The following is a 24,878-nucleotide window of genomic DNA, read 5'->3' as shown; positions in this document are numbered from 1 at the left end:
CTTTGTTCTTTTACAAGTTCGTTGTTCTTTTTACCATGTCCTACTGACTCTCAGAGGTCTAAAGGGCTAAGTTACTGGTCAGCCTGTGGTGGTATAATTAGTGAATGACAGGAGGAGAATGAAAACCCTGGCTTTTTTAATGTGCAGTTTGTTTTTTCTCTAGCCTGTGCTGCATTGAAAGATAAATTATATAGCATCCATTTTCATACTTCATTCTTCACATTCCTGCCCTAAGATAAATCCTCTGACCTTTTTCAAAATGGGTTGGATTGCCTATTTTCTGGTGTCACTTAACACCTGGTGCTCTTAGGGTGTGATCCTCGTCACACTGCTTTGTTTGGATCTTTGTCTTTCCTGGTAAAGAGTGAGTTCCTCGGAAGGCAGGGCCTGGCCTTTCCTCTGTATCTTCAGCACCTAGCATAAGTCTCAGCACAGGGCCCTGGAAACTCCTGTCTTAATTTCAGTGTCATGTGTTAATTATCATTAAGGGTAGCAGAATCAGAAAGTATATTTGGAATTTAGCAGTCAGTAAAGAGCTTTGCTGCTATGGCTTTAGAGGACCTGAATTGGAGGTGGGGATGAAGTCATCAGTTCTGCCCGTATCAATGAAAGAAGGTTCTAAGTGAAATGCAGGGTTGAACAAGCAGAAAAACATCCCAGTGCTCTTTAAATGTGGTTGCACAGTAGGGATCCTTCTCTAGCAGATAATGAAAAGATGTTGTCAGATCTGCTTTGAATCAGATGTTTGTTTACTTTTATTCTTCAGGAAGTTATGAAATCACTGCACTCTCATCAATTGGCTCTCCTTCTCTAAACTCCTAATGATATTTCTGATGACAGATTAAAAACAGAATTTTGGAAGCCCTAGTCACATGCCAAAGAAGGTTTCTTACCTGAGAGAGTTATTCTGCAGTTTCAGATGCCGAAGGGAAACTCAGAAAGCCAGAGGAGCGATTGAAATCGCAAATTGAACGCCAGCAGCAACTTTGATATCAAAAGCCCCATTTGCCTGTTGTCACCAGTCCCACTGAGTGAAGATAGAATGACTTGTATCTTCTACCAGAACAATAGAAGGAGAGTGTTTCTTGGCATTGGGGATGATGGTTATTGTAAAAGCCACCAAATTGAGAGCTCTTCTGTGCCAGCTGCTTTCTGTGCATTCTCTCTCATCCCCACAAGATCTTGCAAGGTAGGAGGTTTTATTCCCTGCATGCCTCCTTTATTTTTTTTCAAATGAGGCCTCTAAGGCTCAAAAACACTAAGTAACTTGCCCAGTCAAGGTGCACAGCTTGTAAGTAGTCAGGCTGAAATTTTAAATCAAGTCTGCAGTGTTTTGATAAGATACTTTAAGAAAAGAGATAAAAGGACAGAATTCAACATTGTTGTTTTTAAATAAAAGTTTCATTATAGCAGAAGCCTCTTAGGAATTTCCATTGGTGATGAATTTTTAAAAGAGGTTACTGAAAATGTGTTTTACCAAAAAGGCGAGCTCCCTTTTTTTCCTCCTGTGCTCTCCGGCAGTGTTTTTCAGTCTTCAGTAGGCATTCAAAGTAAGGATTTTTAAATATGTATATATTTCAGTGACCAAAAAGAAAATAGAAAAGCATTCCGTATAGAAAGCAAGTGAAATTCTTGCTGAAGTTCTGTCTCTTGAAGGCGCCTCCTAGAGGTGCAGTGCTCTTTGTATTTTAATACTTTGTTTATCACAAAAACAGTTGAGAGTATGATATCAGGGATTTATAGTCAGTCTACGGTATACTTGTGAATTCTTCATTCTCTAAAAATAAGTTCATAAAAGAAAAAAAGGTATTCCAACAGATACTGCTTTTTGACTTTCTGGAAGGGGGGCATATGTTTAAATATACTTGCCCTGCAATTGCTAATAATAGTAGCTACCATTTATCAAGAGCCTTTTCTGGTTTACATGCTTTATGTATGTTATTGCATTGAATTAGTTTAACAGTCTTAAAAGAGTAAGTCATTTTACCTTATTTTATAGATGAGAGAACTGAGGTCAGGAAGGTCACTTAATTTGCCTAAATAGCTAGTAACTGGTGAATCAGGATTCAGATCCTTGTCTGCCCAACACTATGACACTATGTAGGGCACCTGTTAGCACCAGATAGAGGTGGAAGCTTTGATTATGTCTTGTTTTTCATGTTTTACTTTTGTGGGGAATTTGGATTATGCAGCTCTTCAAATTAAATGCCTAGTATTGGACCTGGGCGAGCAGGGCAGGTTGCATACCATACAGAGGGCACACAGGGGCATGGCAAAATGGCATAGGAACTTTCTGACCAGTGGTAACATCTGGTGGGTGGCATTTACTTGGGAAACAGTGTTATTCAACAAGGAATGAGCTGGTGCAGAAAGAGCCGTGTGATTAGGAGAAGTGACAGCTTTCTAGTCTGTAACCCCCTGCAAGTTACTTTATTTCTCAGAGCCTAAGTTTCCCCATCTGTGAAAGTGGGGACCTTATGCCTTCTTTGTAGGGTTGCTATTGTAGACATGAGTACAGTGTCTAACACATAGTAGGTGCTTAATAAACGTTACTTGCTATTTTTATAAAATGTTCTGAGACAGATGTTTGAGTATTGGCGTCACTTTTCAGATATATTGTATATAATAAAAATTCAATACATAAATCATCTACTTTCATTTCTTAGGGTAATTTTATGTTGTTAGAATTATTTTAGTTTTCCAATCCAGGAAATATTGAAGGAGAAATTCAGTCTTTAGGAAGCTTCTTTCATTAATATCATGCACAAAATTAGCAGCAGCTCTGATTGATTTTTATTATGCTATTCAAGACACAGCACCTGAAGCTTAAATTAACAAATGAAGCTTCCATAAACAGTTTTATGACTGCATATCTTAAAACATGGCAGCCTGTCTCCACAAGCACAAGGTACCTTACTCTGAATTGGTAAGCTGTAAATTTTCATAATTTTTTTACATTTCCATAATTTTTCACCAATCAGCCCCTGCTGCTATTTTAAGGATTTTAAAAGGTGTTCCTAGCATATTATTGATGTTCTTCCTTGGTATGATAAAGGGCAAGAGTATGTGAGGGCACCCTTTTAAATGTCTCTTTTCGATATATAGCTTACACTTGGGGTCACTGTTGATTTGAGCTCCCATGGGAGAAAATATAGAAATTATGACGAAGATAAGGGGCAGTTTTCATTTTCATCATTTTTCCTTGTTCTTTCTCTACTTCGTTTGTGCGGTTTGTGCTCTGCTTTTCTTCCACTAGATGGCGCTCCACATAGCGAGGTTACCCACTTTCTTTCACACTGGTAGCTATTTCTGAACTGAAATGAGTCTTGATCAATAAACGTGCATTGCTTTTGATTTTCATGCATTGGCATTTTTCATATTCCTAGTATCTTAAGAGGCATACTTGCTAATCAATATTTGCAGAAAGCCATGCCTTTTTTTGTAGCCACTGTTGCTGAAATGCCTAAAGGTATGCCTGGCACTGTAGCTAGGTTCTTCACACATTTCTTCATTTAATCCGTGATTAACACATGAATATAGTTTTGTTGTTCTCATTTTACAGGTAAGAAATGGAGGTTAGAGGGATTTATAACTTGTTCAAGGTCACAAAGCTAACTTACATTATAGGGTCAGTGGACCCTAAAGAAAAATATACTCCAAAAGCATTAAATTGAAAGCTTTTGTCAAATAACTTGTTAGGGTAGTCTGACTTATTGTTACTGGCCATTGTAATATGTTTATTTTGGGGAAAAATTAGACTCACGGTTAATTTGCTTTGGAGTATATAAATCAAATTCCCAAATCTAATTTGTATAAGAAAGCACACAATAGTAACAAGAGATTTGTCAGTCGGTGTGGAAATTTCTGCTTCCTCTTGCCTTCTGTTTACTGACTTGAGTGGGCTGAGACTTGATGAGTACTAGGTATAAAATATGGGAAGAATTTTGGACAAAGCCAGGCTTCCTGTTTTAGTAACTTTTAGGAGGGCTGAATACTGTTAACGAGTCCCCAGTACTTAAAAAATTTATACTTTCATTTTATGCATTTATTCAACACATATTTGTTGAATTGCTAAGTTGACCTGTGTGTTCTGGACCATGACTTTACCTCACTGAGGCTCTATTCTCTCATCTGCACATGGCAGGCAGGATGCCACCTCAGCGGTTGTCATACATTTTAAAATAACTAAAAGAGTATACTTAGATTGTTTGTAACAGAAAGGATAAATGCTTGAGGTGATGGCTACTCCATTTCCCTGATGTGATTATTATGCATTGCATGCCTGTATCAGACTGTCTCATGTACCCCATAAATATGTACACCTACTGTGTGCCCCCGCAATTAAAAATAAAAATTAAAAAAGATTGAATGACAATGGTTTTGTATTTGATTAATTTCACTCTAATTTTTTAACATAGAATATATTCGTTGTATCTAAGATGAGATTATTACACATATATTTCTGTTACTCTTGTATCATCTTTTACAAATGAATACTTAAATACCTTGGCATGTATTGACTAAAAATAAGGACTTTCCCTTTCATAACTGTCGTACAATGATCCAAATTAGGAAGTTTAACAACCACACAGTGCTGTTATCTCATCTACAGTTCACATGCTGATGGCACCAGTTGTTCTGGTTTTGTCTTTTACAGGACCCAAGTCAAGATCACACATTGTGTAGTGTCAGGTCTCTTTAGTGTTTCAGTTCGCAGTAGCTGCGTTGTCTGCCTTTGCCTTTCGTGATAGGCTTTTTGGAAAACTTTATGTTTTTGGAAAACAAAAAACTCTACAAGGCCAGTTTTTTGTAGAATGCATCTCCATTTAGGTTGTCTGATGTTTCCTTAAAATTAGATTTGTGTCACACACTGTCTTGGCAGGAATGCCACCGAAGTGATGGTGGGTCTTCTCAGTCCCTCGTACCCGGGCACACAATGTCTGTGTCATTATTGGTGAAAAGTTCGATCCTTGGTTAAGGTGGTGCCAGTTTTCTCCTCTGTAAAGTTACTACTTTCATTTGGTCATTAATTAATACTTCTGTGCGGAGATACTTTGAGACTATGTAAATAAATATCCTGCTCCTCATTAAACTCTCCCTCACAAATTTTAGATCCATTAACATTTTTTACCTGAATTATTACTATGATGGTTGTAAAATGGTAATTTTCTCACAGTCATTCCATCTACATTTTTTGGTTGATATTCTACTGAAAAGGAATCTTTTCTGCTCCTTCTTTCTCCCTCTTTCTCTTTTTCAGTTGCTCTCTTCCTCTTATTCAGTCGTATCTGTCTTCTAAATTCATGCATTTTTCTTTAATTTGGTGGGTTATAATCCTTTACTATCACTGTGTAAATTGAAGCTCAAATTGTTTAAGATTTGGCCTTTGGGAGCCCTTTGCTCTGGCTCCTGGGTCCATTTGAGAGGATCATCCCCTAGGTTGGCTTAGTATTTTTTTCATCTCTGTAACAGCAACTTGTTCCATGCTCATCTTGTTCTTGCTCTGCCCTAGCCCTCAAATGAGCCATTTTCCCCAAAGGTGCCCTGGTTTCTTTTAGTGTGGAAGGTTGTTTAGAAGCCAAGATCTGGAGTGCTGGTGGTCATTGCTCTCAGGCTCTTTCAGCGGACAGCTGGAAGTAGATACTTGTCTGTGGCTGTACCTTCATTGTCTTTATGCTAAACTCTACGCCTAGGGCCGCAAACTTTTTCTGTAAAGGCTAAAGAGTCAATAGTTTGTGGGCTGTGCATTCTGCTCAACCTCTGCTGTTGTAGCAGAAAGGCAGCCATAGACAGTATGTACATGAGTGAGAATAGTTGTGTTATGATAAAACTTTATTTATAAAAACAGGCAGTGTGCTGGATTTGGCCACGGGCTGTGGTCTGCTTACCCTTCCCTGCTCTCAGCAGAGAAACTAGGGGACCAGGCTTTATTACCAAATTTGGTAAAATTCATTTGTACCCGTGCTTTCCAAAATAGGGGCACAATAAAAGTTATTTGCATGAATTAATTAATGAAAATTGTGGGCTCTTTCTATTGCAAACCTCTCATGGCTCTTTTGGACATCAGTGTCTTATGACTTGTCAATTTGTTCAGGTCCTTATTTAAAGATGAGAGGCTTTTAAAAACATAATGTGCACAATATGCAAAGTAATACTGAGAAAAATGATTTTGTAAACTCGTGAGGGTATTTTTCTTGTCATGATGAAATAGTTACCTTTCCTTAATGAAAGCATATATCAAGGCATAGCCATACTGCACACAGAGCACATGTGGCCCCTGCTTTGGTCTGGCATCGCTGCATTCTGCGTAGGCTAAGCTGAGAGGCAAGACTCCAGCACCAATCAATTGGGTGAAAAATTTCAAAATTATACCCCTTTTATTGTCTCAGAATAGATTTGTTTCTTCACAGTTTTCTTTATGTAATTTATTGCTCTAATTCATTCAGAAAAGGATTTGATTACAGCAGTGACAAATCAGGGAGTGATCTCTGATCATTCTCAGAGGAGAGTATGCCATTAGGAAGGACCACCTATTGTTTTTTGTTATTTTTTGCGGTGAGTCTCGCTTTTTCGCCCAGGCTGGAATGCAATGGTGCGATCTTGGCTCACTGCAACGTCTGCCTCCCGGGTTCAAGCAGTTCTCCTTCCTCAGCCTCCCCAGTGGGCGGGATTACAGGCATGTGCCACCATTCCTGGCTAATTTTTGTATTTTTAGTAGAGACAGGGTTTTACCCTGTTGGCCAGGCTGGTCTCAAACTCCTGACCTCAAGTGATCCACCTGCCTTTGGCCTCCCAAAATACTGGGATTACAGGCGTGAGCCCCTGCGCCCAGCCAGGACCACCTATTGTTAGTGCACAGAGACAGCCATCAAGGTGATGTTTGACACTGGAAAGAAACCAAGCGCTAGAGTACATCACAGCCGATAGCAGCAGCTTGAGCATAAAGATGGAGGTTCATTCAATTTAAAGTGTCTCTGATGACTCTAAAATAAATTAAGCTTTAATTACTGCTTAAATTTTTATTTAATTTCAAAAATTCAAAAGTCGATTTTAAACCTGTTGGTGCGTAGCTTCTTTGGTGTTCAGCAGGCGATTCGTCTTACTCTCTGTGAGAAGCAGCATGAGGTTCTGCTTGCTCCTTTCTCTGGAATCCAAAGGAGTGGTTTAACATTCTGGGTCACAGAACAATCCTGGGATCTGTGGAGCGTCCTAGTGTGCTGATAAAGGAAACCGAGCAGGCTTCTTTCCTCCCGTGGCTTTTATCTTCTGCGTCTTGAAGTGCCTTATAAGGTTTTGATTAAACAAGTTTTACTGGTTTTTTTTGTTTTGTTGTTTCAACGTGAAAAGTGCTAAAGTGTCTCTTTCTCTCTTAGACTCATGAGGCATGTCTCGTTTTTGACATGCCGCCCATCGTTTGGTGTACCACCCATTCAGAACCAACAGCGATAATCCCCTGCCCAGTGTTACGCGGTTTCTAATAGCTTCAGAGAATAAGGAGACAAAAAAAGAAAGTCATGCCATTAACAGTTGATTGATTGTATTCTGGATTGTATTTTTCTCATCCCTTTTTCCCCCTTGGTCAGGGTTTTGCTGCTGCTTGTTTTTCTTTTTTCCCCCCGAGACAGATTCTTGCTCTGTCACCCAGGCTGGAGTGCAATGATGTGATCTCGGCTCACTGCAACCTCCACCTCCCAAGTTCAAGCGATTCTCCTGCCTCAGCCTCCCAAGTAGCTGGGATTACCGGTGCCCACCAGCACGCCCAGCTAATTTTTGTAGTTTTAGTAGAGACGAAGTTTCACCATGTTGGCCAGACTGGTCTTGAACTCCTGAGCTCAAGTGATCTGCCTGCCTCGGCCTCTGAAAGTGCTGGGATTACAGGCATAAGCCACCCCGCCCAGCTGGGTTTTGCTTCTTAAATGGGTAAAGGATGTGCTGCTACCCGTGGAAATAGTTGACTTGAATAGCTTCAGTTTCTTCATCTGTAAAATGGTCATGAGAGAGTCTGTGTAGCATGTCTGGTGTATCTGTAGGTACTCAAAAGTTAATTAGGCGAGCAGGACAAGTTTCTTGTTTTCTTCCTTCATGGAGCCCAGCATGGAATACTAGGCGCAGAGTTGACACTTACTGTGTACTCCTTGAAATGTTAACTGAGAAGATGCATGTGAATTCTTGGCTCACCTGTCTTAGGTCGGCACCATGTTACTTCTAATAAAAGGTCCATGGCAGAAAGTAGTCTTTTAGGTTTGGAGAGTGAACATTAAGGCAAAAGAGTAGCATAATGTATTCAGGCTTCAGACTTTTAGACCCTTTCAGGAAATCACTATTTAGACTTTTGGGGGAAACACCCCTAAGAGAAGACTGGTTGGGTGTCTGTTTCTCCACAGTCTTTCCCACTGGATTGGAGGAGTTGCTGTTATTTCTCCCCTTACTCAGTAAGGATCACATACTTAGGCTGGGCTAAGTGCTGGGATGCAGAGCAAGGTAATACTTTATTCCTGCTTAAAGAGTGTTCAGCTCAGTGGGGAAGTGGCCAAATTAAAAGACATTTATACTGTGGGGTGGAAGGGCTGTAATAAAGACAAGTGCACACGGCACTATGGTGCTGCATAGCAGCTGTTATTCCAATTTAGTGAAGGAGTGGGGACTTGTGTGTGACTCCTCACGTAGTGGTAGAAACATCCTGGGCTCCAGACTGTGATGGAACTAATGCAAGTTTGCTTCTCAGAGTCTCTCCGTTTAGTGTTAAACCATGGCATCTCTGAGCTCTCAGGGCTCCCTGTCTGGCTTACAGTGTACAGTGAATGCATTCCTGTTCTCTTCGCTCGCTCTCTGTGTGCCAGCTCCTAGTGTAGTACCGTCCTCTGTGCATGCAACATTGCATTTATCACTCTGCGATCGTGATGATTGGGTGGGAGTTCTTTCTCCCATGAGAATCCAACCGCCTTACAAGCAGGGAATCTGACTCATTACCTTTGATTCCTTCTCCAGTGCTCGCTGCGCGGTGCCTGGGAGATAGTGGGCACTCAGTAAGTGTGTGTAGAATGAATAGCCGGTTGGTCGCAGCTTCCTCATTATGGATGACAGCAATGAATTCATTCTTTCAGAATGCAAGTGACAGAAGATTGAAAAAGTGTTTTCTCTTTATTAGAGCTTCTGGATACTGATTTTGAGAAGAGATCTGCCATTTTTCAGATAGGTGTACCAGGAGTGTTCACTCTATGGCAGTGTAGGCACTAGCCTTGACTCTGGGACTCAGAGTTAATTGGAGGTACCCCTCTGTCATGGGAGTTATTAGGCCCAGGTACATACCTTCACCGCTCTAAACTCCAGGTGTTTACTTTGTAAAACAGGCACGATTCTACCTCCCAGACACATGGTGAGGATTAGTGACCTGCGACAAGATGGTGCCTCCTAGACTCCAGACTCTAGAGAGCTGGGGCATTTATCCTTGCTGGGCCTCCAGTGCCCAGAGCTGTGTCTGAAATGCAATAGACACACTGTGTTTGTTGAATGGATGAGGTAAGTGAAAGCTCTTCCTAGCAGTCTTATTTGGAGGATAAGGCAAGTGCAGGAATTTGTGGAGAAATGGGACTAGAGGATTAGATAGGGACTAGAATGAAGGGCCTCACACATAGCTAAGGAGTACGGATTTTTAAGGTTCTGGATCACAATTGAAGGATGTCATGCAGGAGAATGGCGTGCTTAACTCTGTTTTAGATGGATCATTTGTGGGTACTGAACAGAGAGGTTGAAACGTTTTGTATTATGTGAGTTCAGAATTGCATGTGGTCTTTCTGGACATGAGCCTTACTAAAATGCATTGCCGTGTATTTGAAGTTGTGGCTGAGGATGGGATCACTCAGGGAGTGTGTGTAATCAAAAGGGAAAGGACAGGGGAGGGATCCTTGTGGCTCTATCACTATTGAAAGGTTGGCCAAAAGAAAAGAATCCCTCAGTTCTTCCTTTCCTTGCTTACTTAGGGTGACTAACTTAATAAAAAGTTTACTGAATTGTGTAAATTACACTTAAAATTGTTTATTTGAAAAGCTTTTTTTTTTTTGTGATGCATTTTTTAAGTAGGAATCTTAAAACTCATTACTGTCAGTGATGCTTACCTATATGCTTCCTGAGCCCTAAGCTGATTGACAATTTGGAGGAGAGACCTTTGGTACAGACAGCTCAGCAAGTGTGGTGGAGTAGCTGGTGTGTCACAGGCTCCTCCGTCCAGAAAGCTTCCTGGCTCCTCTTCATTGGTGACCATGTGGCTTCCAAATTGACTTCGACTTGGTTCACACTTTCCCAGCACACTTTCCATTTAGGTGATGCGCTTTGTGTCTTCCCATACGTACCAGCATATGCATGCTGAAATTGCTGTTTTTGTTCTGAATGTTTTTGGTTAGTCTTGCTACTTCTTCTCGTAGTGGTTAGATTTAGATCTTCATGTTCTGAATATGAATCCTGTCACTTGATAGGGTCTAGGTCATGCCTCGGGGATACTCTGAGGATATATGTGGAGTGCAGAGACAACATTCTAGACAGGTACACACTTTTTTTATTAATGAACTTTGGCCACAACCTTTGATGTATAAATTGCTAGATTTCCCTAGCTCCTTTCATTGGGGATTTGGACAGGAGCAGTCTCACTTCTCTGCTTCAGGCTGCCTTTCTCTTGGGTTGCACTTCAGTTCTTATTTATTTACTGTTTTTGAGTGGACCATAGGGGCCTCATCCAAAATGGGTAGAGCTCAGGGACTTTCTTATTGCAATGGCCACATGGTAAAAATGGGCTGAAAAAGGAGAGTTCCAGAAGAAAAGCCCAGAAAAGGTCCCCTCTTCAGAAGACAGCCTTTAAGCCTCTTGCTTACTGCATGGAAGCTCCACCTTCTTCTTTTTTTTTTTTTTTTTTAAAATATACTTTAAGTTCTACGGTCCATGTGCATAACGTGCAGGTTTGTTACATATGTGTACTTGTGCCATGTTGGTGTGCTGCACCCATCAACTCATCAGCACCCATCAACTCGTCATTTACATCAGATATAACTCCCAATACAATCCCTCCCCTCTACCCCCTCCCCATAATAGGCCCCGGTGTGTGATGTTCCCCTTCCCGAGTCCAAGTGATCTCATTGTTCAGTTCCCACCTCTGAGTGAGCAGTGTTTGGTTTTCTGCTCTTGTGATAGTTTGCTGAGAATGATGGTTTCCAGCTGCATCCATGTCCCTACAAAGGACACGAACTCATCCTTTTTTATGGCTGCATAGTATTCCATGGTGTATATGTGCCACATTTTCTTAATCCAGTCTGTCACTGATGGACATTTGGGTCAATTCCAAGTCTTTGCTATTGTGAATAGTGCTGCAATGAGCATACGTGTGCATGTGTGTTTATAGCAGCATGATTTATAATCCTTTGGGTATATACCCAGCAATGGGATGGCTGGGTCATATGGTACTTCTAGTTCTAGATCCTTGAGGAATCGCCATACTGTTTTCCATAATGGTTGAACTAGTTAATAATCCCACCAACAGTGTAAAAGTGTTCCTATTTCTCCACATCCTCTCCAGCACCTGTTGTTTCCTGACTTTTTAATGATTGCCATTCTAACTGGTGTGAGATAGTATCTCATTGTGGTTTTGATTTGCATTTCTCTGATGGCCAGTGATGACAAGTATTTTTTCATGTGTCTGTTGGCTGTATGCATGTCTTCTTTTGAGAAATGTCTGTTCATATCCTTTGCCCACTTTTTGATGGGGTTGTTTGTTTTTTTCTTGTAAATTTGTTTGAGTTCTTTGTAGGTTCTGGATATTAGCCCTGTGTCAGATGAGTAGATTGCAAAAATTTTCTCCCATTCTGTAGATTGCCTGTTCACTCTGATGGTAGTTTCTTTTGCTGTGCAGAAGCTCTTTGGTTTAATTAGATCCCATTTGTCTATTTTGGCCTTTGTTACTGTTGCTTTTGGTGTTTTAGACATGAAGTTCTTGCCCATGCCTATGTCCTGAATGGTGTTACCTAGGTTTTCTTCTAGGGTTTTTATGGTTTTAGGTCTAACATTTAAGTCTTTAATCCATCTTGAATTAATTTTCGTATAAGGAGTAAGGAAAGGATCCAGTTTCAGCTTTCTACTTATGGCTAGCCAATTTTCCCAGCACCATCGATTAAATAGGGAATCCTTTCCCCATTTCTTGTTTTTGTCAGGTTTGTCAAAGATCAGATGGCTGTAGATGTGTGGTGTTATTTCTGAGGGCTCTGTTCTGTTCCATTGGTCTATATCTCTGTTTTGGTACCAGTACCATGCTGTTTTGGTTACTGTAACCTTGTAGTATAGTTTGAAGTCAGGTAGCGTGGTGCCTCCAGCTTTGTTTTTTTGACTTAGGATTGTCTTGGCAATGCGGGCTCTTTTTTGGTTCCATATGAACTTTAAAGTAGTTTTTTCCAATTTTGTGAAGAAAGTCATTGGTAGCTTGATGGGGATGGCATTGAATCTATAAATTACCTTGGGCAGTATGGCCATTTTCACGATATTGATTCTTCCTATCCATGAGCATGGTATGTTCTTCCATTTGTTTGTGTCCTCTTTTATTTCACTGAGCAGTGGTTTGTAGTTCTCCTTGAAGAGGTCCTTTACATCCCTTGTAAGTTGAATTCCTAGGTATTTTATTCTCTTTGAAGCAATTGTGAATGGAAATTCATTCCTGATTTGGCTCTCTGTTTGTCTGTTACTGGTGTGTAAGAATGCTTGTGATTTTTGCACATTAATTTTGTATCCTGAGACTTTGCTGAAGTTGCTTACCAGCTTAAGGAGATTTTGTGCTGAGATGATGGGATTTTCTAAATATACAATCATGTCATCTGCAAACAGGGACAATTTGACTTCTTCTTTTCCTAACTGAATACCTTTGATTTCTTTCTCTTGCCTGATTGCCCTAGCCAGAACTTCCAACACTATGTTGAATAGGAGTGGTGAGAGAGGGCATCCCTGTCTTGTGCCAGTTTTCAAAGGGAATGCTTCCAGTTTTTGCCCATTCAGTATGATATTGGCTGTGGGTTTGTCATAAATAGCTCTTATTATTTTGAGATACGTCCCATCAATACCGAGTTTATTGAGAGTTTTTAGCATGAAGGGCTGTTGAATTTTGTCAAAGGCCTTTTCTGCATCTATTGAGATAATCATGTGGTTTTTGTCTTTGGTTCTGTTTATATGCTGGATTAAGTTTATTGATTTGCGTATGTTGAACCAGCCTTGCATCCCAGGGATGAAGCCCACTTGATCATGGTGGATAAGCTTTTTGATGTGCTGCTGGATTCGGTTTGCCAGTATTTTACTGAGGATTTTTGCATCAATGTTCATCAGGGATATTGGTCTAAAATTCTCTTTTTTTGTTGTGTCTCTGCCAGGCTTTGGTATCAGGATGATGTTGGCCTCATCAAATGAGTTAGGGAGGATTCCCTATTTTTCTATTGATTGGAATAGTTTCAGAAGGAATGGTACCAGCTCCTCCTTGTACCTCTGGTAGAATTCAGCTGTGAATCCATCTGGTCCTGGACTTTTTCTGGTTGGTAGGCTATTAATTATTGCCTTAATTTCAGAGGCTGTTATTGGTCTATTCAGGGATTCAACTTCTCCCTGGTTTAGTCTTGGGAGAGTGTAAGTGTCCAGGAAATTATCCATTTCTTCTAGATTTTCTAGTTTGTTTGCGTAGAGGTGTTTATAGTATTCTCTGATGGTAGTTTGTATTTCTGTGGGATCGGTGGTGATATCCCCTTTATCATTTTTTATTGTGTCTATTTGATTCTTCTCTCTTCTTTATTAGTCTTGTTAGCGGTCTGTCAATTTTGTTGATCTTTTCAAAAAACCAACTCCTGGATTCATTGATTTTTTTGGAGGGTTTTTGTGTCTCTATCTCCTTCAGTTCTGTTCTGATCTTAGTTATTTCTTGCCTTCTGCTAGGAAACTATACCTTCTAGGACTCAGGCCCGGTCTGATCTTCCGGAGGAGTCGGAGGAGTCCATGAGAATGGGCACCATTTTGCTCGCTGCTGTTGATGTTGCAGTTTTGAGAGAACAGCAGGATCCTTGTTGTCCTCTAGAGACTTGAGTCTATCACTGACATTTTTTCCGTTCCTTTACTCATAGACCATACCAGAAATTAGTGATGTGTCCGTTCATCGTTCACAATCTCATAGTTCATTTCATTCACTTTAAAGACAATTTCTGTGTTAGTAACCTGTAAAAGACCCCTTTCCAGAAAAGTTTTGCCATCTGTTTGAAAAAAAAAAAAAAAAAAAAACTTTATAAACTTTCCCAAGTATCTGGGTTTGGATTCCTTATTTGGAGAGAAAATGTTGGCCCCAACTCATATCATATTTACATAAAGAAAGCAGTATTTCTTCTGATTAAACCCAATCCTAATATTCACAAGAGATTTCATATCACAGACTTTGCCTTGAAGCCTGACACATGCAGTATGCCTCAATTGAACCAGATGCCCGGTGGAAGTATGTAGTATGTCTTATTTAGTTTCTAAGGATGCAGATTTCATTTGAGTTGACTGATTCTCCTAAACTCAGGTACTTCTATGCTATTTGCTATCTCTTATTTAACACTATTGCCCAAAATGTTAATGAGCCAGTTTATATTGTTTAATATTCTCTAAATTCTTTTTGGCCAGGCCTTGAAATCAAGTACTCTTAAGAAGATCACTCATTCAATTTAGTCTAATAAGAAGTGATATTCTTAAGAGATTTTATTTTAGGATGAGGTGTATCTGTGTAGAAAAAAAATGCCTTTTCTTTTTTCAAGTTTCAGATTCAAATGTTCTTTGAGATCTATCTGAAATAAGATGGAAAAATGAAATGAGAGTATATTGGTTTTCTATGACTGCCATAACAAATTGTTACAAATTTGGTGGCTTTATGACCACAGGGTCCTGGAGCTCAGAAGTCCACATGGCTCCCACTGGGCTCACGTGAAGGTATGGGCGCTGCTGTGCTTTTTTCTGGAGGCCTCAGGAGAGTGTGCCCGAGCTTTCCAGCTCTGGAGGCTGCTCATATTCCTCAGCTTGTGGCCCCTTCCTCTGACTTCATAGCCAGCAACTCAAGGCTGAATGTTTCCACTCTGCCATCTCTCCGCTCCTCTCTGTTCCACCTTTCTTTTCCATTTGTAAGGTCCTTTGTGCTGACATCGGACTTACCCGGATAATCCTGGATAGTCTCCCTATCTTAAGGCTAGGTGGTTACCTGCCTTAGCTCCATCTGCAGCCCTAATTCCCCTTTGCTGTGCAACTTAACATTTACAGCTTCTGGAGGTTAGTATATGGATGTCTGTGGGCAGCCATTATTCTGCCTACCACAGAGGTATGACTGTGTGTGGCAAAAAACTGATGTTTATCAAGTACCTAGTGTATCTTCAGCCTGTTTTGTTTTGTTTTGTTTTTTTTGAGATGGGAGTTCTGCTCTTTTGCCCAGGCTGTAATGAAGTAGTGTGATCTCGGCTCACTGCAACTTCCACCCCCTGGGGTCAAGCAATTCTCCTGCCCCAGCCTCCTGAGTAGCTCAGATTACAGGAGCCCACCTCCACGCCTGGCTAATTTTTGTATTTTTAGTAGAGGCAGGGTTTCACTATGTTGGCCAGGCTGATCTGGAACTCCTGACCGCAAATGATCCACCCTCCTCAGGCTCCCAAAGTGCTAGGATTACAGGCATGAGCCACCACGCCCGGCCTTCAGCCTGGTTTTAAATCTCAAATTATACATCAGGGGTCCTAGAGACATTAAGTGACTTGTCATTGTCACATAATTATTAATAATAATGATCTGTGATTTGTTGAGTTCTTGCTAAGTGTCAGATTCTATGCCAAGAGATTTACAGGCCATATTTTTCGCAACCTCAGTATACCCCTCTTAGATGCATGACGTAAATTCCATTTTATAAGTGAGAATGCAGGCTCTTCGGGAAGTTGTGACTGATGCAGTGTCACATGGCTAGCTGATAACTGAAAGCTTTGGACTTCATCAGTCTGATTCCCAAACCCATGCTGTTTCTACTAAATTACAGTAGATTAAAATGCAAGGGGCTTATGGAGTTACTTTGTCTTGCCTCCCACATCACAGTACAGTCTTATCTGGATGATCTGTGTAGTATTCAGAGTGCCTGTCAGGGTATTTGTCAGGTTATTTGGTGTCATATGTCAAAATGACCAGGTAGTTAATTAATTGACTTGACAAATTTTCTTTGTGTTCCTTCCATCTTCCTACTTTTTTTTTTTTGAGACAGTCTCTCACTCTGTCACCCACGCTGGAGTGCAGTGGTGCGATCTCGGCTCGCTGCAACCTCTGCCTCCTGGGTTCAAGAGATTCTTCTGCTTCAGCCCCCTAAGTAGCTGGGATTACAGGTGCACACCACCATGCCCAGCTAATTTTTGTATTTTCAAAATTTGTATTTTGGGATTTCACCATGTTGGTTAAGCTGGTCTTGAACTCCTGACCTCGTGATCCACCTGCCTTGGCCTCCCAAAGTGCTGGGATTACAGGCATGAGCCACCGTGCCTGGCCCCCGTTTTTATGAATGAGAATGTTTTGTGTTCCTCTTTAACTGCCGCATTTGTTTTTCCCCCAAACAGTGTCTTCTGATCTTAATACACTGCAGTTTGGGAAATGGAAATCAGTGTCCTTGCACTTGCTTTTCCTTCTGCCTTTTCTGTGCTAGGTGCCTTATATTAGCTAATGCTCCTTTTAGGTAATAACACTATTACCATTGAGTAGATGGGGAAACTGAGCATCAGAAAGGCTAACTAACTCTCAGAGTTATGTAGTATGTGGTGAAGCAAGAACTTCAGTTTGTGTCCATTTGGTTTCAAGGCTCCATAGCTCATGGCCTCAAAAACTTTTCACATTAGGTGGATGAAAAATATATAAAAATAGACAGGATAAAAAAGGTAAATGACATTGAAAGATGGGAATAGAGGAAATGTTGAAAGCATAGTAGCTATTTGCCAAGTGAATTATACCAGCAATTGATATAGTAGAAGTTTAGAAGAGAAAGATTATTTTAGACTGCGGTCATTGTTGATGGCTTATGAAAGAGATTATTAATTTCCATAAAATTTATTCTGGAATATTCATAATCAGAAATAAAATATGTAATAATGACAGTGATAACTACTATTTATTGCACATGCAATTCCAGAATCTATTTTCCAGATCTTTTCATACATTATTGAATCTTTGCAATAATGTATATATGTTATATATATAGATAAATAGATACAGCCATATATATAGATAATAATTATCTTAGAGATAGATTTTGTTTCATAGATAATGAAACTAAGCCTTAGAAGTTAAACCTTAGTGTTTACTAATATGTAGCAGAGCAAGATTAAAACTGAGCTCTTTTTTATTTTTATTTTTTATTATACTTTAAGTTCTAGGGTATGTGGGCACAACGTGCAGATTTGTTACACATGTATACATGTGCCATGTTGGTGTGCTGCACCCATTAACTCAGCCATTTACATTAGGTGTATCTCCTAACGCTATCCCCCCCGCCCCCACCCCATGACAGGCTCCAGTGTCTAATGTTCCCCACCATGTGTCCAAGTGTTCTTATTGTTCAGTTCCCACCTATGAGTGAGAACACGTGGTGTTTGGTTTTCTGTCCTTGCGATAGTGTGCTCAGAATGATGGTTTCCAGCTTCATCCATGTCACTACAAAGGACATGAGCTCACCCTTTTTTATGGCTGCATAGTATTCCATGGTGTATATGTGCCACATTTTCTTAATCCAGTCTGTCATTGATGGACATTTGGGTTGGTTCCAAGTCTTCGCTATTGTGCATAGTGCTGCAATAAACATACGTGTGCATGTGTCTTTATAGCAGCATGATTTATAATCCTTTGGGTATATACCCAGTAATGGGATGGCTGAGTCAAATGGTATTTCTGGTTCTAGATCCTTGAGGAATCACCACACTGTCTTCCGCAATGGTTGAAATGGTTTACAGCCCCACCAACAGTGTAAAAGTGTTCCTATTTCTCCACATCCTCTCCAGCACCTGTTGTTTCCTGGCTTTTTAATGATCGCTATTCTAACTGGTGTGAGATGGTATCTCATTGTGGTTTTTTGATTTGCATTTATTTGATGGCCAGTGATGATGAGCATTTTTTTCATGTATCTGTTGGCTGCATAAATGTCTTCTTTTGAGAAGTGTCTGTTCATATCCTTAGCCCACTTTTTGATGAGGTTGTTTGATTTTTCTTGTAAATTTGTTTAAGTTCTTTGTAGATTCTGGATATTAGCCCTTTGTCAGATGGGTAGATTGTAAAAATTTTCTCCCATTCTGTAGGTTGCCTGTTCACTCTGATGGTAGTTTCTTTCACTGTGCAGAAGCTCTTCAGTTTAATTAGATCCCATTTGTCAACTTTGGCTTTTGTTGCCATTGCTTTTGGTGTTTTAGTCGTGAAGTCTTTGCCCATACCTATGTCCTGAATGGCATTGCCTAGGTTTTCTTCTAGGGTTTTTATGGTTTTAGGTCTAGCATTTAAGTCTTTAATCCATCTAGGCCTTCGACAAAATTCAACAGCCCTTCATGCTAAAAACTTTCAATGAACCAGGTATTGATGGGATGTATCTCAAAATAATAAGAGCTATTTATGACAGACTCACAGCCAATATCATAATAAATGGGCAAAAACTGGAAGCATTCCCTTTGAAAACTGGCACAAGACAGGAATGCCCTCTCTCACCACTCCTATTCAACATGGTGTTGGAAGTTCTGGCCAGGGCAATCAGGCAGGAGAAAGAAATAAAGGGTATTCAATTAGGAAAAGAGGAAGTCAAATAGTCCTTGTTTGCAGATGACATGATCGTATGTTTAGAAAATCCCATCGTCTCAACCCAAAATCTCAAGCTGATAAGCAACTTCAGCAGTCTCAGGAAACAAAATCAATGTGCAAAAATCACAAGCATTCCTATACACCAATAACAGACAAACAGAGAGCCAAATCATGAGTGAACTCCCATTCACAATTGCTTCAAAGAGAATAAAATACCTAGGAATCCAACTTACAAGGGTTGTAAAGGACCTCTTTAAGGGGAACTACAAACCACTGCTTAACGAAATAAAAGAGGACACAAACAAATGGAAGAACATTCCATGCTCATGGATAAGAAGAATCAATATCGTGAAAATGGCCATACTGTCCAAGGTAATTTATAGATTCAATGCCATTCCCATCAAGCTACCAGTGATTTTCTTCACAAAATTGGAAAAAACTACTTTCAAGTTCATATGGAACTGAAAAAGAACCTGTATTGCCAAGACAAACCTAAACCAAAAGAACGAAGCTGGGGGCATCATGCTACCTGACTTCGAAGTATGCTACAAGGCTACAGTAATCAAAACAGCATGGTACTGGTACCAAAACAGAGATATAGACCAATGGAACAGAACAGAACTCTCAGAAATAACACCACACATCTACGACCATGTGATCTTTGACAAACCTGACAAAAACCAGAAATGGGGAAAGGAGTCCCTATTTAATGAATGGTACAGGGAAAACTGGCTAGCCATATGTAGGAAGCTGAAACTGTATCCCTTCCTTACACCTGAGCTCTGTTTTTACTTCAAACCCTGTGCTCTTTTTGCTGTGCTGTAAAAGATGTAGTTTATTTACAGATTTTTGCTTCAGTTCTGAATATTCAACGTGGTCACTTGAAATAATTTCATAAAATAATGGAAAAATATAGAGAAAGAAACAAAGTTTCTGACATAAATAAACAGATGTAAAGAATGCTCAGAGAACACAAATATACATATTTAAAAGTAAGGCTAAAATGTTCTTGCCTTATAATGAACCTGATCAGCTTAGTGACATGAAACGAACTAGGACTTGATTCAGTGATTGTTTCCATTGATGTCTGCAGTAGGATGAATTATGGCCCCTAAACATGTCCTTATCCATTCCCCACAGTTTGTGAATGTTACTTTACATGGTACAAGGTGCTTTGCAGAAATGATGAAAAATCTTGAGATCAAGAGATTATCCTGGATCATTTGGATGGACCTGTTATCACAGTGGTCTTTATAAGAAGGATGTGCGGGAGTCAGAGTCAGACAGAAGGCAGTATCACAACAAAAACAGATGGGTATGATATGGCCACAAGCCATGGATGCTGCCATTTTCAGAACAGGGATACCCTGTTCTGATGTGTCCTCAGTATCTGTCCATGGCTTGTAAGGAACCTGGTGCACAGCAGGAGGGGAGCAGCTGGTGAGTGAGCATTACCACCTGAGCACTGCCTCCTGTCAGATCAGCACCAGCATTAGAGTCTCTGAGGAGTGCAAACCCTGTTGTGAACTGCACGTGAGGGATCTAGGTTGCATACTCCTTATGAGAATCTAATCCCCCTGCACTCCTGTCTATGGAAAAATTGTCTTCCATAAAACTGATCCCAGACACCAAAAAAGGTTGGGAACTGCTGTTCTAGGAGATGGGAAAGACAAGGAAAAGGATTGGAGCCTCTAGAAGGAATGCTGCCTTACATACCCATTTTAGATTTCTGGCCTCCAGAACTGTAAGATAATAAATACATTTTTCTTATTGTGTTAAACCACTAAATTTGTAATAATTTGTTACAGTGACAACAGGAAGCTAACAGAATGACCTTAAATAATTATGAACTTTTTAATAATATGGTTGGAGACTTCAGTGCCCCACTTTGAATAATGTATACAACAACTAGGAGACTTCAATGCCCCACTTTGAATAATGTATACAACAACTAGGTAGAAAATTAGTAAGGAAATAGTAGACTTGAATAACATTGTAAGCCAACTAGACTCAACAGACACCTGTAGAATCTGCCCCCCGGTAACCACAGGAAGTGCATTTTTCTCAAGTACACATGAGGTGTTCTCCAGGATGGACCACATGCCAGTTCATAGAACAAGCCTTGGTGAGTTTTAAAGGACTGAAATGATGCAAAAGATATTTTCCAACTACAGTAGAATGGGATTAAGAATCAATAACAGTGGCCGGGCGCGGTGGCTCAAGCCTGTAATCCCAGCACTTTGGGAGGCCGAGACGGGCGGATCACGAGGTCAGGAGATCGAGACCATCCTGGCTAACACGGTGAAACCCCGTCTCTACTAAAAAATACAAAAAACTAGCCGGGCGAGGTGGCGGGCGCCTGTAGTCCCAGCTACTCGGGAGGCTGAGGCAGGAGGATGGCGTAAACCCGGGAGGCAGAGCTTGTAGTGAGCCGAGATCCGGCCACTGCACTCCAGCCTGGGAGACACAGCGAGACTCTGTCTCAAAAAAAAAAAAAAAAAAAAAAAAAAAGAAAAAAAAAAAGAATCAATAACAAAGACATTTGGGAAATTCAAAAATATGTGGAAGTTAACAAACTCCAAAATAACCAGTGAGCCAAAAAAGAACTCATAAGTGAAATTAGAAAATATTTCGACATAAATGAAAATGAAGACACTACATGTCAAGACTTAAGAGATGCAGCAAAGCAGTACTTAGAGGAAAAGCCGTATATTAAAAATAAAGGTAAATCTCAAATCAGTTACCTAACCTTCCATCTTAAGACACTGGAGAGTAAATGTGAAATAAGTAGAATGAAGGAAATAACACAGGTTAGAATGGAAATTAATCAAATAAAAGAATAGAAAATTAATAGAGAAAAGTCAACAAACCGAAAGTTGGTTCTTTGAAAAGATCAACGAAATTAACAAAACTTTAGCTACACTGACTAAAAAGAAAAGAGAGAAGACTTATGTTCTGTAGATGTCTGTTAAGTGTGAAATTAGGAATGAAAACAGAGGATATTCCTACTGACCTGATGGATACAGAAAAGATTGTAAGGAATACCATGCACAATTATATGCTTATAAATTAGATACCTTAGATGAAATGGACAGATTTCTTGAAAGAAATAACTGAAACTTGAAAATCTGAATATACTGGTTTATAAATTGAATTGATAAACAACAAAAAACCTACTCACTGGAGCCGGGATCCAGGTGCTTCACTGGTCAGTCCTAGCAAACATTTAAGGAATAATTCTTAATTCTTCACAAACTCGTTCAAAAATCACAAGAGGAGGGATTGCTTCTGTCTTAGTCCTTTGGCATGCTATACCAAAATTTATTAGACTGAGTAATTCATAAGCAACAAAAATGTATTGCTCAGAGTTCTGGAGGGTGGAAAGTCCGAGATTAAGGTGCTGAGAAATTGTGTCTGGGGAGTTCCTCTTCCTCATGAATGGCGCCTTCTGTGTGTCCTCGCATGGTAGAAGAGTGAAAGGGCAAACAGATGCTCACAAGCCTCTGTTGGCACTAATCCCATTCATAAGGGCAGAGCCCTTCTGACTTAATCACCTCTGAAAGGCCCTACCTCTTTATACCATCACCTTGCGAGTCAAGTTTCAACATATGAATTTTGGGGGGACACGAACTTTTAGATCAAAGAAGCTTCCCAACTCATTCTTTGAGGCCATTATAACCCTGGGTCCCAAGTCAGAAAAAGACATCACAAGAAAACTACACATCAGTATCTCTTATGAATTTAGACGACATCATCTTCAAAAAAATATAAGCAAACCAAATCTCAGTACACATAAAAAGGGAGGATTATGCACCATGATCATGTGGAATTTATCCTTGGAATGCAAGGTTGGGTTAGTATTCAAAAATCAATTAATAGAATACCTCATATCAAAAGAATAAAGGACACAAACCTCATAATCATTTCAGTGGATAAAGAAAAAATTCTGATCCCTTTCATGATAAAAAAACAAACAAACAAAAAAAAAACAAAAAAAAAACAACCCAACAAATTAGGAATAGAAAGGAACTCCTAAAAGCTGATAAAGTACAATATATGAAAACCCACAAGTAACATTATATTTGTGAAAGGATCAGGAAGAAAGCAAAGATGTTGTCTTTACCACTTCTATTCCACATTGTTTTGGAGAGTCTAGTCAGGGCAGTTGGGCAAGAAAATAAAAGGCATACAGATTGGAAAGGAAGAGGTAAAACTAAGTATTTGTAGATGGTAATCTTGTGTGTAGAAAACAAAGAATCCACTAAAAAAACTACTAAAACTCATTAATTTTAGGACATTTCTTCTTCCCCCTCCCCTTTGTATTTAAATTTAAAAGGGAATATTTCTTCTTATCAATAATAAATGTAGTATATACTTTACTGGCTTATAAGTTTCCAAGATTCTTGTCTGTTTTGTAGAACCCTGTATAAATACCATCTATATAAATGCCTAGTATATAGAAGATACTCTTTTCATACTTGAATCAATGCTTATTATAGAAAAAAAAAGTGGAAGATGTAAAAAAAGTAGAAAGGAAAAGAGAAATATTCTCCCCGTAAAGCAATCAATTGAGATAACTATTGATTATATTTTAGACAGTTTTCTTCAGTTTCATTCTCCATATGGAATTTTGTATTTTTTAAGTTTAATATTCTGTCATAGTCATTTTCTTAAGTTGTCAGAAAGTTGTGAATACTGTTTTTCATAACGGTGTAGTAATCCATGTTACATATGTCATCATATTGTTAACTGATTCTTCACTAATGAGCATTTCCAGTTTGAGAATGATTAATAATCCTGATTTGTCTGTCATCTTTGCACTCTGTCCATCTCTGTTCTTCACTGGCTTCCTAACTACCAGCATTCTTCTTCTTCCTTTTTAGATTTGCAATTTAAAAGGTAGCAATGCAACAAGCAAATCCAAATAAGTCATTCTTTTGTTTAAAAATTTTTCGTTGGGTTGTCGGATTAGATCTTCAAGATAATTGTTTTAGGATGGTATTCACTGCCCTGCTTACCTGTCCAGTCTTATTTCTGCCACTCCTGTCTTTGACCCTGAGCTTACAGTCATGCTGGATTATTTGTCTGATTCATGAAAGCCAGGATATGTATATATTTTTTTTAATGTAAGGCTTCTGTGTACTGTTTTTTGTTTGTTTGTTTGTTTAAAATCACAGGTGCTTTTTTATCTTATGTGCATAATATCAACTCATATTCTTATAGACTCAGTTCAGGTGTCATCACCTACAGGAAACTACTTTGTCAACCACTTTAAATTATGGCTTGGGTATTCACTTCTGATCTCTTAGAGCATGCTGCATACCTCTGTCATAGCCTCTGTCACACTGGATTGGAATCTTCTTTATGTCTCCCCTGTAGACGGTATGCTTTGTGAAGGCAGGGACTGTGTATTCACGGTGCTTGAAACAAAATAGGTCTTCCATAAACATTTATTCAGTAAATGCTGCAGCGAAGCTCTTTGTACACAAGTCTACTGGGCAAATAATTTCTTTAGGAGAGCTTTTTAGAAGTTGAATAACTAGGTCAAAGTTAATCAACATTTTAAAGGTTCTTGACTTACATCCTCAACTAATGTCAAATTGATTTATAGATGAGTTGTACTAGTTACACTCTGCCATCATTGCATGTGAGCACTTAAGTGGCGCCTTCTAAATCATATTTTGTGGTAAGATCTGTTACGGTAATTGGTGCTGTCACTGCTTGGGCCATGGCTGTTTAGGAAGATACCAAGTAGAAAGCATTTGGCAGGCTCGCAGCCTGTCACCGTTTATGAGTGCTTGATAATGGGAACAAAATGTGCCAAACTAGAAAACTGAAGGCTTGGTTTTCCATTTCCCATCCTGGTGTTTGGTTGCCTTTCAAATATAATTTGTTGTTCCTTGATACCGTTAAATGGGCAGAGAGCTTTCTTTGGCACTCAGCATAATGATCTAAACAGTAATAGGCACACTGCCAGAATAAATGCTTTTCAGAACTTGGAAAAGCTGTTGGAGAAGCACTTCTTTCTGGTTTTCTTCTGGGGTTTG

General features: G+C 39.6%; 1 protein-coding gene across 5 annotated transcripts in view; it reads left to right on the top strand.

Annotated features, from left to right (window-relative positions):
• LOC105488247 (KH RNA binding domain containing, signal transduction associated 3) overlaps positions 1-24,878 on the top strand; it is a 201,198-nt gene that overhangs the window by 5,087 nt on the left and 171,233 nt on the right. Inside the window, exon 1 of one of the 5 annotated variants that reach the window (XM_011752144.3) lies at positions 962-1,189. The exons of the other annotated variants lie outside the window; for them this stretch is intronic. The gene's annotated coding sequence lies outside the window, so the exon portion shown is untranslated. Of the gene's footprint in view, positions 1-961; positions 1,190-24,878 lie in introns of those variants that run through there. 5 annotated transcript variants of the gene reach the window in all.

This window comes from Macaca nemestrina, chromosome 8 (genome assembly GCF_043159975.1).
Source record: "Macaca nemestrina isolate mMacNem1 chromosome 8, mMacNem.hap1, whole genome shotgun sequence".
In the NCBI taxonomy this organism is placed as follows: domain Eukaryota; kingdom Metazoa; phylum Chordata; class Mammalia; order Primates; family Cercopithecidae; genus Macaca; species Macaca nemestrina.
This window is presented reverse-complemented; position numbering and strand designations above follow the sequence as displayed.